This window comes from Alligator sinensis, unplaced genomic scaffold (genome assembly GCF_000455745.1).
Source record: "Alligator sinensis unplaced genomic scaffold, ASM45574v1 scaffold85_1, whole genome shotgun sequence".
Taxonomy (NCBI): domain Eukaryota; kingdom Metazoa; phylum Chordata; order Crocodylia; family Alligatoridae; genus Alligator; species Alligator sinensis.
In genome coordinates, this window is record NW_005841891.1 from 3519203 (window position 1) to 3535075 (window position 15873).

Below are 15873 nucleotides of genomic sequence, written 5' to 3' on the forward strand. Positions count from 1 at the left end.
CTTTCCTGCTTAAGCAGGGGGTCAGACTCGATGATCTATTGAGGTCCCTTCCGACCCTAACATCTATGAATCTATGAATCTATGAATCTATAAGGGTCTAGAAATGGTGCCCTAAATATAGACTGTCTCAATCCCCACCCCCTCCCCCCTGGATGGATGGCTACATCCAGTGGGATCACTACCTACAGCCAAAACCAACAAAATAAAGTACTGAAATGCACCACATGGATCATCTGCACTCTCATGGATTCCCTGAACAGTGAGTGTCCTGAAAGAAGAACCACCATAGTAGCTAGAGAGCTTGCAAGATACGACATCAATATGCTGCCTTATGTGAGACCTGCTGGGCAGATGAAGGCCAGCTGAAAGAAGAAGGAGGTGGCTATACCTTTTTTGAAAATGAACATCACCTGAAAAAAGGCATGTTCATGGGGTTGGCTTTGCCATCAAGGACAAGATTGTCAGTCAGCTTTCAGAACTCCCTATACCTTTTTTGAAAATGAACATCACCTGAAAAAAGGCATGTTCATGGGGTTGGCTTTGCCATCAAGGACAAGATTGTCAGTCAGCTTTCAGAACTCCTTGTGGGCATTAACAAACATGTTATGACTCTCTGCCCAAAGCTCAATAACAATCAGTGTGCTACAGTCCATACACCCCCACTCTTGATGATGAAGAAGTCAACAAGGAACAGTTGTATTGCACTCTTTACATAGTCCTGACTGCCACTGCCAAGGAAGACAAGCTCATCCTCATGGGTGACTTCAACGCAAGAGTTGGATAACACATGAACTCTGGAGCAGCACCATTGGGAAAGAGGGGTGGGGAAAGTCAATTCCAATGGTATCCTCCTCCCCAGCACATGTGCAGAGTATGACTTGCTTATCACAAATACTATCTTCAGACACAGTGACAAATATAAGATCACTTGGAAACTCCCACGCTCCAACCACTGGCACCTTCTTGACTTTGTTATTGTCAGAGCCTGTGATCATACTGATGTCTGTATCACCTGAATCCTGAAAGGCACAAATGACTGTTGGATGGAGCACCATTTAGTCAGATCAATCATGGACATGCAGCTTGCTCCATAACACCGTAAACAACCGAAAGGAATGCGGAAAAGATTTAACATCAAGGCACTCCAAGACCAAGCTAGATGCCAGGCTCCTTAGCAATGCCTTACTGAGAGGCAAAGTGAACAAAACTCTGGCTTGGATCTACTGATGCATCTCGAGCAAGAGCCAGGATGTCATCCTCCCACTATACTCAGCCTTGGTGAGGCCACAGCTGGAGTACTGCATCCAATTCTGGGCTTCACAATTTAGGAAGGACGTGGAGAAGCTTAAAAGAGTCCAGAGGAGAGCCACGTGCATGATCAGAGGGCAAGAGAACAGGCCTTATGAAGACAGGCTGAGAGCTATGGGACTCTTCAGCCTGGAGAAGCACAGACTCAGAGGGGACTTGGGGGCAGCCTATAAGTATGGAAGGGGTGTGCATCAAGATCTGGGGGAACACCGGAAGAGGTGTGCATCAAGATCTGGGGGAACACCTGTTCACCAGAGCACCCCAGGGGATGACAAGGTCCAACGGTCATAAACTCCTGCAAGACCATTTTAGGATGGACATAAGGAAAAACTTCTTTACTGTCCGAGCCCCCAAGGCCTGGAACAAACTCCCCACCCAGGTGGTGCAGGCACCTATTCTGGACACTTTCAAGAAACATTTGGATGTTTACCTTGCTGGGATCCTTTGACCCTAGCTGACTTCCTGCCCCTTGGGCAGGAGGATGGACCCAATGATCCTATGAGGTTCCTTCCAGCCTTAATATCTATGAAATCTATGAATCTATGAAAGGCTTTCTGACCTACCTGATGACATCCAGGCACATTTGGAGGAACCTAAGAATGTTATTCATAAGACATGAGCTGAATCAATTGGCTATTCCACTTACTATCACCAAGATTGGTTTGATGAGAATAATGATGAAATCCTAGCACTTATCCACCAGAAGAGAGCCACATTCTGCAGTTGGCAAAATGAACCCTGCAACCAGCAAAAACAAGAGGCTTACTACTGGCTCGGAGCTGGAGTTCAGAGGAGGCCATGGAACTTCAAAAACCAGTGGTGGCAAGCAAAGGCCATGGAGATACAGAGTTTTGTTGATCAACATGCCATGAGAAGCTTCTTTCAAGCAATAAAAGCCACCCATGAGCCATGTTCCAATTGCTGAACCTCCTTGTGGTTCCAGGATGTCTCCACACTTCTCATGGATAATGCATCCATCAAACAATGCTGGAAGGAGCACTTCAAGATTTCACTCAACTGTGAATCTGATGTCTCAGCTGCCACCATTGAGTCGATCCCTCAACACCCAGTAATAGAATCTCTAGCTGATCCCCAATCCTTCGAGGAAGTCTGGTGTGCCATCACTCAGACCAAGAACAATAAGGTGCCAGTACCAGATGGCATTCATGTAGAGGTCTTCAAAGCTGGTGGAACAGCACTAGTGCAAAAACTTCACTAACTTATCATCAAAATATGGGTTAATGAGGAAGCTCCACCTGACTTAAAGAGTGCCAACATAGCGACCATCTTCAAAAAAGGGGACAAGTCAGCGTGTGGGAACTACTGAGGCATTGCCCTCCTCTTCATTTCCGGGAAGATTCTTACTTACAGCCTTCTGAATCGCCTCCTCTGCCTTGCTGAAGATGTCCTTCCAGAATCCCAGTGTGGCTTTAGACCATCATGGGGTATCACTGACATTGATTTTTGTTGCACAACAGATCCAGTAGAAGTGTAGAGAGCAACGCCAGGAACTGTTTATGGCATTCATTGACCTAACCAAGGCCTTAGATTCTATCAGTCATGAAGCCTTATAGGAGGTGCAGGCTAGGTTTGGTTGTCCACTGAAATTCATCAGCATCGTCAGACTACTCCATGATGGGATGATCACCACTGTCCTTTGCAGTGGATTAGAAACAGACCCATTTACCATCTGCACTGGTGTCAAGTAGGGTTGCATCATTGTCCCAACTCTTTCCTCCATTTATCTTGCTGTGATTTTGATTCTTAACTGTGACCACCTTCCTCTCAGAATTGGGGTTGAGTATCAAATAGACGGTCAGCTTCTCAACCTGCAGTGCCTTCACAGCAACATGAAAGTTACTAAGATCTGGCATCACTGACTTTTAGTACGTTGATGACTATGTTATCCTCTCACACACTGAGACTGATCTGCAGTCCACCCTTTTTTCAGGTGCTTAGCACAGGCTGGAACTCTCCCTTAATATTGGGAAAACCAAAGTGCTACATCAGCCTGCCCCAGCACAAGATGCCCTCCTCCCTGCATAAATTACCACTGGTGGAGAACCCCTGGAAAACATTGAGGGTTTCCCATACCTTAGCAGCCACCTTGCCCAGTCAGTCTTTTTGTAGAAATCAAACAGGATTTGCTGTGACAGCATATCCTTTGGAAAGCTGCTTTACTGACCAAGATCTACAGATGGAAACTAAGATCCTGGTCTACAATGCAGTGATTATCTCCATGCTCCTCTATGAGTGTGAGATGTGGGTGACATATCAAAGCCATCTTAAGCTCCTGGAATGGTTCCATCAGCGTTGCCTCAGGAAGATCTTTCGCATTAGATAGAAAGATCACTGCACCAATGCCAGCATCCTCTCTGCAGCTAACGTAACCAGCATTGAGGCAAAGATCATGAAACATCAGCTGTGCTTGGCTGGCCACTGTGTGCTGATGTTTGACACTCATCTCCTGAAGCAAGTCCTCTTCTCACAACTCAGTCATGGTAAGAGGACCCGTGGAGGACAGAGGAAGCACTACAAGGACACCATGAAAGTATACCTTAAGAAGGGTGGCATCAACCTTATAAACTGGGAAATGCTAGCTGGTAACAGGTCTCAGTGGTGCTGTACCGTACATCAAGCTATAGGTCACTTTGAAGAGAACCGTCTTGCTCAGGAAGCCGAGAAACAGCAGAGGAGTAAGGAAAGCATATAGCATCCTGGCCAACAGCTATGTCATCCCCCGCATCTCCCCAAGCTACCACCTGTCATATCTGTGGAAAAACTTGCAGAGCATGGATTGGACTCCTCAGCCATCTTAAAACTCACCAATAATCCACTCCCCCTTCTCCCCCCTGGCAGACATCATCCTCATATCAAGGGATAGCCAAAGAAAAAGAGAAAGCATTTCATGAATCTCATCAACTAATAATGAGAATGCACAAGCAGCCAAATGGAACAGAATAACCTTAGATCTGATCCCATACAGTTACTACAATTTGAATCTACTGTGTAGTTGCTAGTGTGGCTTGGTGTCTAAAGGGTATGTTTTGTGCTTATGGTACCTAAGGTCCCAGTTTTAAATCCTACTTAGGTGAAAAAATTGAAGTATATGATGGATAAGATGTTGGAACAGGAAGATCTAGGTTGAGTTCACAGATGAGGGCTGAGCTTCCCATGACACCATGAACAAATCCTTCCCTGTGACTATATTGTCTCTGTTCACAATAGAGAATAATTCCTTACTCATGGGGATGTTGTGAGGGCAAAATCTGTTAATGGGTGAAGGATGCTCTCATGCTTTAGTGAACAGAGCAATTTAAGTATTGAAGGCTACCGACTCATAGTTCATGAGTCACATGTGACTTGCAAGAACCCTCTGAAGGCACAGACTAAAATGTGCATCATGTGTCAGGAGGTTGTGCACCTACTTGTATTTTCTCACATACAACATGCCCTCAAATAGGGCACATGCCTTTTCTTTTGGAAGGCAGAATGTAAAAAAAAAATTTCTAGAGCAGTGGCCAAGAGTTGACTCACCCACAATTAGGTCACTGGCTGTTTCTGCACCTGCTATTTTCTGGCCCAGATAGATACAACAGCCATTAACAGCATAGCATTTCTGTGTTTCCATTTTGGCAAAGAAAATCTGCTTCCCTTTTTAAGAGGTACCCTAATTTTGCAGGGCTGATTTCTGTGGGAAAGGTGTTTGTGACATGTGAGTAAAGATGGTATATGTGTCACATTGTCAGCATGGATGGCAGATGCCCATGGAGTTGCACTTGCATCTTAGTTTGACATTTAAAAGTGGCTTATGCCCAAGAAAAGACTGAAAGCCTCTGGTGTAGACAGTGAGATCCTCTACATCAGCATTTCTCAACCCAAAAGTGGGTCGCAAGAATATATGAAAGGGTCGCAAACCAAATTTTAAAAATGGATCATATTTTGTGTATATTTTTAACAAAAATAGATGCTGCTTGTGCTTCACCATATGTCAACACTGTTCATATTAATAAACAGGGATCCAGGTTTTCCATTTGCCGTGGAGAAATATGGATTCTCTGCTTTAAAGGAGAAAAATGTGGGAAACTGCAGGTTTCCCCTTGCAGGTTAGCAGAGTTCCAGACTGGAAGGAGTAGCTTGGGGCTGGGAGGAGTGGGAGAGGGTGATCAGGCAGGGGGGTGCTACGTGCATGTATGTGTGCACTCATGCTCCAGGCAGCCAGACAGTGTGGAAAGCAGCTTCAGCAACTCCCTGCAGGTAAGTCTATGGGGAGAGGGGAAGCACAGGTGATACATTGGGAGAGCATTGGGGGCATGTGCCTCCCCAGATTTGTAAGCCAACAGCAGACATGGGGCTGCAGTCTGACCGGACTGGCATGGGCAGGAGCCACCTCCATGGCCCAGCAGGCGGGGACACAACACAGAAGGATGGGGTGGCAAGACTTGCTGATGCCGGGACCCCTGCACTGCTGCACCACCCACAGAGTGATGAGTAACGAATGGGGGGCTCGCTGCCCTCCTCCTCCTCCTGCTAGAGCCGCTCACACACAAGAACCCATGTCCACTGTGGGCACACAAATCTGGGGGGCACCCCATGCCCCACACACAGTCCCACTGCCCCACACCCCCTCCCCTACACACTGGGTGTGGGGGGCAGTGGGTCAGGAGTGAGGGGCACCAGCAGGGCTGGGGGAGTGTGGGGCTGTGGGTTGGGAGTGAGGGGCACCAGCAGAGCCAGGGGTCTGTTTTCTATTTAAACTATTTATGTGGTTGGGACGAGCCATCAATGTTTACGGGTTGTGGCACAAAAACAGCTGAGAAATACTGCTCTACAGAACCACGGAGCCAGAATTTGCTGTCCTTAATCACCTAGACTCAGACTCCAGGAGGACCACCTGTGTTAGTAAGAGCCCACCAAGGGCCCACATTCTATTTGATAGGAATTAGAGATTGAAAAGATCACAGGATCATCATGCTGGTCTTCTTGCTGGTTCATGATTATTCTCTACAGCCATTGTCTCCGTTGCTTGCTTTGATACTCTTTATTGTAATAGTCCATAAAATGTTTGGCGGATAACTCTATTTCCTAACAGATACAATACATCAAGCCACTGTTGTTATAAAATTAGATTCTCACCTGAATCTTATTACAGATCTCACTAAATCTTAGGGTTTGGGGATTTTCGTATCAAGCTGTTTCTCTGCCATCCTCTTTCACCTTGGGTCTTAGCTGATGCACAGGGATAAGCAAAGGTCAGCTGGCAAATAGGTTGGTTTGAACATTATTATCTTGGCAAAATGGTGACTTGCATGGCCAGCTGGAGTTTGCACTGCGTAATTGGACCATTCTAAAGTAAATTATCTGCAGCTGGAAACAAGACAGTCCCTTTTAACTTCAGTATTAGAAGGTCACAGCCCAAGACTTTATGGGAGAGAAAAAAATGCATTTATTGAAAAGAATTGGGAAAATGAAATTTAAAATTCAATCCATAAATATGCCGTTTAAATGAAAGGAGACAGTGATCTATTTGGTTGCTGCTGTTGCTAGATCAGGAAAATTATTTGCATTCTTTATTTTGCTGATGCTGTTGAGCTCAAAAAGAATGTACTCTAATATCAAACTGATAAAAATGCTTGGAATAAAAATTGAGAAATGTTCACGGTGACTGGTCAGCTGTTGAAGGGAACAGACTTAGAGCAGAATACCAAGTGCCTTGTAATAGCTTCCAGCAAAAGATGGAAGCTGTTCTCTACCCTGCCGATTCTACAGGGGATTGAGGAACTGTGATTTAGTTTGTCGTAATTTCTTGGATCCTTATTCCCATTTGTCCCAGTTAAAGCTGTCCCCTTGACCATGGATGTAGCCACATGTATGTTTATCTACTGCAAAAAAAACCCCATTTAACTGATTCTTCTTGTATTCACAGTAAGGAAGTAGGGAGATTCCTGGGCTTCTCAGGCAGTTTCTCTCTTATTGTCATATATATACTTAGTAGAAACGAGAGTCAAATCAGAGTTTCAGTCCCCTGCAATGAACCATTGTGTCATCAGAGCTAATTAGACATTCATTTGCATATACTTGTATAGAGATCTACTTCTAAAGAGAGAAAATGTAAGTTTCATTTTCAAAAGACTTGAAAATGAAAGGTCATGCCTTAGACCTTGAAATAAAATTGCAACTTGTGAGTCAATCAATATTTATTGGGCGGTAGTAACCAGCAGCACACTTATAAGATGGGAAACTCCCTTCTTGAGAGCACAGAGGCAGATAGAGATCTTGGAGTCATCACTGACTCCAAGATGAACATGGGCCGACAATGCAAGGTCACGGTCGGCAGGGCTAACCGGACCCTATCATGCATCAGGTGCATCTCAAATAGGGCCAAGGAGGTGATCCTCCCCCTCTACATGACAGTGGTTAGGCCACAGCTGGAGTACTGTGTCCAGTTCTGGGCACCCCACTTCAAGAGGGATGTGGACAACATTGAGAGGGTCCAGAGGAGGGCCACCCGCAGGATCCGGGGACAGCAGGACGGACCCTACAATGTGAGGCTACGGGACCTGAACCTGTTCAGCCTTCACAAGAGAAGGCTGAGGGGGGACCTTGTGGCCATCTATAAATTCACTAGGGGGGACCAGAAGGGTTTGGGGGAGACCTTGTTTCCCCTAGCGCCCCCCGGGATAACAAGGAATAACGGCCACAAGTTGTTGGAGAGTAGGTTCAGATTAGACATCGGTAAGAACTACTTCACAGTCAGGGTGGCTAGGATCTGGAACCAACTTCCAAGGGAAGTGGTGCTGGCTCCTACCCTGGGGGTCTTTAAGAAGCAGCTCGATGCCTACCTGGCTGGGGTCACTTGAGCTCAGTTTCCCTCCTGCCCAGGCAGGGGGTCGGACTTGAAGATCTACAAGGTCCCTTCCAACCCTACTTCTATGATTCTATGATTTATGTAGTTGTCAACATTACTGCTTACCATAGGATATGGCTTATGCTTTGTTATTACAGTATTCATGGAAATATCGCTTTGGGAGACTCTATATCAGGAACATATGTAGTATATTGTCTAGGAAAGATTGATTCATTGGCACTTCTCTAATACGTTCCCTATTACCTAATGGGTTACTGGTGTTATTGTAATAATTAGCATTCATGGGATTAACAGTAACAGCTATAATAATGGTGTTTGTTATGGCTGTGTTAACCAACAACAGGTCCCAGTGTGCTAGGTATCCTGCAAACACAGAGCAGTGGACAGACCTTACCCCAAAGATCAAGACAGAAGGAAATGGTTAAACACACTATGTGGGTGAACAGTGGAGTGATAGCAAATGTCTTGATTTTTACAGGGTGTCGTTTAGTTTGTAGGAGGGTGGAAAGAGGAGAAGGGAGAGACATCAAGCAGAGGTGTGGAGGTTAGAGGGTAGGGAGATGATGGGCAGATGTGGAATGAGGTTGAGGTGAAGAGACTCAGGGTGCAGGCAGAATGAGTCTGAAGCCAACAGCCAGACAGTGCTGGGCAGAAAACATCCAATCAAAACTCTAGCACAACAGTTCTCAACCTTTTGCACCTTATGTCCCACCAACCACTTTGTCAAAAACCCTGGTCCCACTATGATAAAAACAAAACCCCACAAAATTGCACTGTTTAAGGTATCTATTGATTCATCTATTTGAAGTGCAAACTGATTTTTTCAGTCGGGCAATGACTTGAAGTCCCACCTACATGACTTTTGAGTCCCACCAGTGGGATATGTCCCACTAGACATGTCCCATTTGCTAGAGCAGTGTTGAGAAACACTGCTCTAGCAAATGGTCTGGTAATATCATCATTGCCATTGGTAGTTTCAGTAGGAACCTGGTAATTTAGCAGCAACAAAAAGAGGAACCTGCTTAATTTAACAGCAACAATAAAGCCACAAGTGGTGTATTATACATGATATTGTATATGGACAATATTTAGATGACCCAGTGATAGCTCTCTGAGCTAACTGCTGTTGTATTTGAGCGCCCTTGCCCTGAGTAGCATTAGAGGAAGCAGGTGATTTAAGCCAAAATTAATATATCTCCTCCTCCCATCCCCCAGCATAGGAATACAAATGAGGAAATAAAGACAGAACAGTATTCTGAAGTGAAAATGAATAATTTAAAATCACTGTGCAATGGACAGTGCAAAAGGAAAGGAGTTCTGTTTATTAGATTTTAAATCCAGCCATCTATGCGGCATTTCAATCAAAGCAGGGAGGGATTTTTTAGAGGAGGAAGATAACTTTGCAGCAACAATGGAACCTTTAAAAAGGGAACCATTACTGGAAAGACACTGAGAACATAACTGAGTGCCTCTTCCCAAATATAGTTATCAGTCTCATTGTTACACACATACTAGTGTTAGTAAGAGTTCCTAGAAAGATCCTTGGCTGGATCTGGCTAAGAATCTGGCCCATCATATTAATGAGAAAGGATCATGCTTCATTTCACTCAGGGAAAGAATCGTGAAAACATAGGCGAAGGAATCTGAACGCACACCTTGTAAGATGTCAAACTAAAAATACACCTCCATCTCAGCTAGCTTCAAGATAGGGATGGGTTTCGGATATTCTCAAGAAGCCAATGTTTGCTAATGTGGGTGGACAATTGTGTACTGTGTGCTCCAACTCCAGCAGGTGTGATTAACTGCACGCAGAACCTAGACCACGACCTGAGGGCAGAAAAAATAAAAAGGAAAATGCATGTTCAGTTGAAGTTAAGGTGCCCTCATGGTATTTAACTGCATTAATCACTAAGCATGATGTTGAAATGTTTCTGAATTGGTTCAGAACTGGGCTTACTTAGTCTGGAGAAGAAAAGACTGAAGGAGGATTTAATTGCAGCTTTCAGCTCCTTGAAAGGGGGTTTGGAAGAGGATGGAGCTGGACTGTTCTCAGGGATGGCAGATGACAGAACAAGGAGCAATAGTTTTAAGTTGCAGGAAATTTTAGGTTGGATATTAGGAACAACTTCCTCATGAGGAGGGTAGTAAAGTACTGGAACAGATTACTCAGAGAGGTTGTGAAATCTCCATCCTTGGAGGTTTTTAAGGCCAGGGTAGAGAAAACCTTGGCTAAGATAACATAGATGGGGATGGCCCAGCTTTGAGCAAGAGGTTGGACTAGATGACCTCATGATCTCTTGGTGTGTGCACGTGTCTCTACACACACACACACACACACACATATATATTATGTATATGCAGTTTATACTTTGCTTAAAAGATGCAGCAGATAAAAACTGGAAATTTTGGATTAATGACCCAGTCCTGTTTGATTATAAATAATAAGTGCATCACTTACAATTGCAATCATGTCAGATCTTGTAACTGAAAAGGACTAGGTACAGAGAAGGAGACCTCCAGAAAACATCTAAGTCACTGTAAAAAGTGGCTTTCATGGTGCCACAGGCATTACATGTTTCCTTCTAAAATGTTACTGACCACAAGTTCAACCGTGAAAGTTTGACTTGCTGGAGCTTCAATTCCAACTTTTCAGTGGTTAAAGTCCTGAGTCAGAGCAACTGGTGGTGTTAAAAGATTGTATGGCATTTAACATAAAGTCCTCCTCATAATCTGAGTGATTATAGTTCATTTGGCCTGCCTACAGTTTTAGTTTGATAGCCTTGCTTTCTTTTCTCCTTGTCTAAAACATTGTGTAGTGTTACCGTATGCTGTTAGACTAGGGATGCTCAAACTCTGGCCATGGGCTAAATGCAGCCCATGGAGCCTTGGAATTTGGCTTGTGGGGCTCCCCAAGGGTTGGGAAATTTGGTAGCAGTGGAGCAGGAGCAGTTCATACTGCCACGTGTCCCTGCTGTCAAAATCCCAAGCCCTACACAGATGGTTCAGGGCTGATTTCCACCCCCCCCTCCATACACACCCCCTCTGCTTCCCGCAGTAACATTATTTTGAACCAGGTATTAATTCCAAGACTAGGACATAGTTACTCCCTAGGTGGGGGTAGGTTTTGTTCTGACTGTTCCTCTTTTGCCCAGGCTATATTTATTCAATTTAGTTAGCCATCTTCCCAATGAGTTTTAAGTCAGGAACAGTACTTTTCCACCCGCTTCTTTTCACCGGGTGCAAGTCTTGACCACAATTCAAGCTCAGCATACAGCTGAGATAAGCACAAAGCATAGAGCTTAAGATAAGCACAAAGCTCAAAACCCACATCTGAAGACCTCTGGATCTCAACATTGCGGGTCCAGACTACACCTCCCAGATAGGTTGGGCCAGGCCATGCCCCCTTTCCCCTCCTCCCCCTAGGGCTGGGCAACAATCCCTTTCCTCCTCCCCAGCCAGATTGGAGCCAGGCCATGCGCTGTTCCTCCCATGGGCTCAACCTATGTCTCTTCCCCTGCAAGGCTGGAAAAAGGCTGGGTCATGCCCTCTGCCTCATCCAGGTTGCCAAAGTGGTTTCAGCCAGCAGAAAGACAAGACAATGGCCATCTGGCCTGCTGGGGAAATAGGTAAAGCACCACTATGCTAGACCATCACACTCCACGGAGGTTTTCATGCAGGATGGAGGGTGAAATAATCCCTGTAAAGTGCTGAGTGATGAAAAGTGGTATATCCATTTGAGTCATTATTGTGGGGGTCCCTTGGAGTGCATTAAATTTATTTGTAGATGAAGCAGATTCTAGGTAGGTAATTATATTAATGAGGTAATGTATCAGTTCAAAACTGCAATATTCACTCCAGCTGTTTCACTTCTGCCTTATGTAGGTGCCGTGTGAAGCAAAACTCGCCTTCGGTGCAACATTGTGTGTCTATACTGCACCATTGACATGTTGACATATCAAAGAACATTATCTGTGTTCTATCACTACACAGACTCTCCAAGTGAAACATTTCACTTGATATGGTGGGTAATTGTCTGAATCCGTACACGAAATACATGTATGCCTCTAGGAGATCCTAATATGCTGCTTGGTCTTGACTGTTAAACCTACTGTTGACTCTGATGATATCATCTGATCCAAGGGTTTGTGTTAACTGTTCTGCCCTCACAAAATGTGCTCTTACTTGGATACTTTATTGCCTTCCTTGTTAGCTTTCTATCTTTTTATATATCTAAACGCTCTGGGGATCTTGTACTTCATAAAACAAAGTGACAATTGGTAAGCTATCAATCAATGTCTTATTAGGGAAGTAGCATATAAATATGTGACGTAAGTCCATTTCATCTCCTTGCGTGCAGACCTTTAATCTGTAGCATTTCATCACTAAAATCTAATTATGGCAAGAATTTGTCTTGCCCATCTTGTAGTGCGAGCTCTGGGTATGGAAATGTCATTTCAGTTATTAAGTAAAGAAGGACCTGAATTCTTTCTTTCTTATTCCTAATGCACCTATCATCCTATCATCCAGGTGCAGATAGCTACCTCCAACCCTCATGCAATGCTGGGGATAAAACATTGGCACTTACAAGATAAGTGCGAAAAAATAATGTTGTCTAGACATGATGAAACATCTATGACAGGGTGACATAACAGTATCTAATTTAGGAGGCAATCTCTCCTATTGTTGTAAAGACCTGAATAGCAAATATTTAACAAACAGATCGCATCATCAGGTTTTTTTTTATCTCAGTGATTATTACATTAATTACTTTATTTTAACTAGAGAAGCAATCTTGTCCTGAGGTCCCCTTCCATTTTACATGCTGATTGGTTTTCTGAAGCACCAGACTCCAAGTAATTGTGAAGCTTTGACTCTTTGTGCATGAGTCTGGGCCCTGCCGTGTATGCTGCAATAGTTATAGTTGCTGTCTTATTCATTTCACTGTTTAATATATTCACCATGCTTCTGTATTTTAAACTGAAGGGCACCTTGCCTTGGAAACAACCTCTGTACTCTCAGATGAAAACTAGAATGCATGCAAACAAATATAAAGCTTAAGTGACAGCTTCAAAATGTGCAGCTATGATGGCTTTTAAATAAAGGAAGGACTGGCACACCCCTATTATAGTAAACCACATATCACATTCTAATTATACACTCCCATTATTTCTTGGTCTTCCAGATGCCCATCGAGGGGTCTTTATCCATCAAGTCTCATGATGTTTGGCAAGTCAATATTTATTTTGATCTTGCTAGGGGACCATTTACAACAACAATAGATTAATCAGAGATTCTTTCAATTGGCTACAGCAAAACAGTATGTTGCAATCAAAAGCTCCTCTATTATAAAACTGTTTATAGGCTCCCCCATACTAGCAATGCAGCTGATGGCAGTCCTGTCTTTTCAGCTGGGGACATGCTGGATTTTTTTTTTCTCCTTAATACAAAATAATGAAGAAATAGTGTTCCCCCGCCCCCATGCAGGAGGTTATATCAAATAAGGTTTCTTGAGGTTTCTTCATGGACGTGTGAAGACATTGCATAGCCAAATGATTTTTATCAAACTAAGTGAAGTGGGAAATCCATTTGCATAATGTTCATTTCTTCTATATTTAAAGTGATTTGCCAGCCTATTTTTACATTTAAGGTAAATCAGTTGTCGGGATAGGTACTAAGCTAGCACCAGTTAGACAGCAGTCAGGAGGAGCATTCTGCTGGCAGTCTATGTCATTCCCAAGTGGGGAGATTATCTTGCTCCCATCTTGTGTGGTGCATGATGATAGTGCTCCTGAACTGGGATACAACAGCTCTGGATGACAAAGTATCAAAGTTTTCACAACCCTGATTCAGGAAAATATTTGAGCAGGTGCTTGGGTGAATCCTTATTCTGGAAAACCTGTAAATGAGCATCTGTTTTCATTCTTTCCTGAAATGCGATGTTTTCCTGAATAGTAGCCATGGTGTAATTTTCCTATGATATTTTTAATACTATTTCATAGGCGAAATCCTGCCCACCTTCCTCTTGCTAATTGTCCGGCTGGTTTTCTATGAGCAGCTCACTTGTAAGGCCTTATATCTCCAAAGATATATTTAAATTCTGCTGTACAGTGAGCCTCTCCTTTTGCCCCTGGCTGTTCAAGGCATGCAGCACATAACTCTACAATGTTCATCTTGAAAGAAAAAGCTCCCTGACCATGCTTAAGATGAAAGATATTGCTATTGTAGGGTGATCCGAAACAAGGTTATTTCTTTATGCTCTCTGGAGTCAATTAAAAAACAAAACAAACCCCTGATTAACATTCCCAGCAATCTGTTTCATGGTTAGAAAAATGTCAGAATACATTCAAGCTTGCAGTGTCCCAGGAAGCATTGTCATTCCAAATGCTAGGGGCCTGCATATAGATCATATTTCTCTACAAGAACAGAGATTTGATTTGATTTTTTTTTTCCTAGGCATTGTTAAGGCGTATTTATTGTTCTCCTGGAGAAAAGAGGAACATAAAGAGAGGATTCTGGAGAAACCCCGGTATCTTCAAACTAATGCTGTTGTGCATTACAATGAAATGCTGTACTCGTGAAAGTGTGTGACATTCAGTATCCTGCGAATTCATTGTTATTACTGTACACTGAATGTCAAATAGATTCAGAGCGGCGGTATAGCAGAGGTAAAAAATTACCCAGGATTCAAACGGCTGCGTTCTAAGGGAAACTCACACTGGCCATTAGGGCAGTCGACAGCATTTTCAGAGTTTGGTTGACAGACTTTTTTAGCACTTCTGTTAGCCTACTTATAAAAACAATTGGCTTAGGAATCTGAGAATGATCCAAAGCCCACTGAAATCCACGTGAGTCTTTCCTTTGACATCAATGGCCTCTGGATCATGCCCTCAGGGTGGAGAGGGGGGGAAGGAAGGAAACGATGTTAGGAGAGAAATCAGTGCTGAAAAACTCTGCATCACACTTCCCTTGGGTATTTTTTTTAAAACAGCTTTCAGGCTGAATTTAGCACTCAGTACAGAAAAAAAAAAAAATCCTGGTACTGCAGGAAAAGGGCAGAATCATGTAAAACAAAATCCCTCACGGAATGGGATTTGTTTGATATGCTCCGTATTTCTTTTAATTCCTCCTTCATTAAAACGCAATCTTTGGGAGTCCTTTCCGAAGGAGCGCACGGTTCCTGAAGTGTAGTAGGGTTTAGAAGGGTTAAGAGCCATGGTCCGAGAGGTTTATACCTGTGGATGTAGTCAGCCAGAAAGACCTCCGCTGTAATATAGGAGAAGTGTGCCATGTGGGAAGTACCAGACACAGACTGTGGAAGCCATTATCTCCGGGAGGGAAACAGCTTCAAATAAAGCTTATTCCTTTTTACTGAAAAGTGCTACTGGTAGGTGTTCCAGATGATTTAGAGCTTTGTGCTCATAGTGCATTTTATCATCAAGTGGAGTGGGAAATTATCCAGATTGCAAAAGAATGATTTTTTTCCCTTAAGAAAATGGATTGCTTCATATGTTCTATATGAAAGACTATATTCAGAAGGCAAAACAATACTAGATAGATTTTCTCTTTGCCTTGACATTCAGCTCTGTCTTAATTTGTCTTTGAAATTCTTTCCTTTTTCTTTTTTTGCTTTCTAAATCTATCTTGTGTTGTCTCCCCCTTCCCCCCCCCCCCCCCTTTTCTTTCTATTTTTTTTTCGC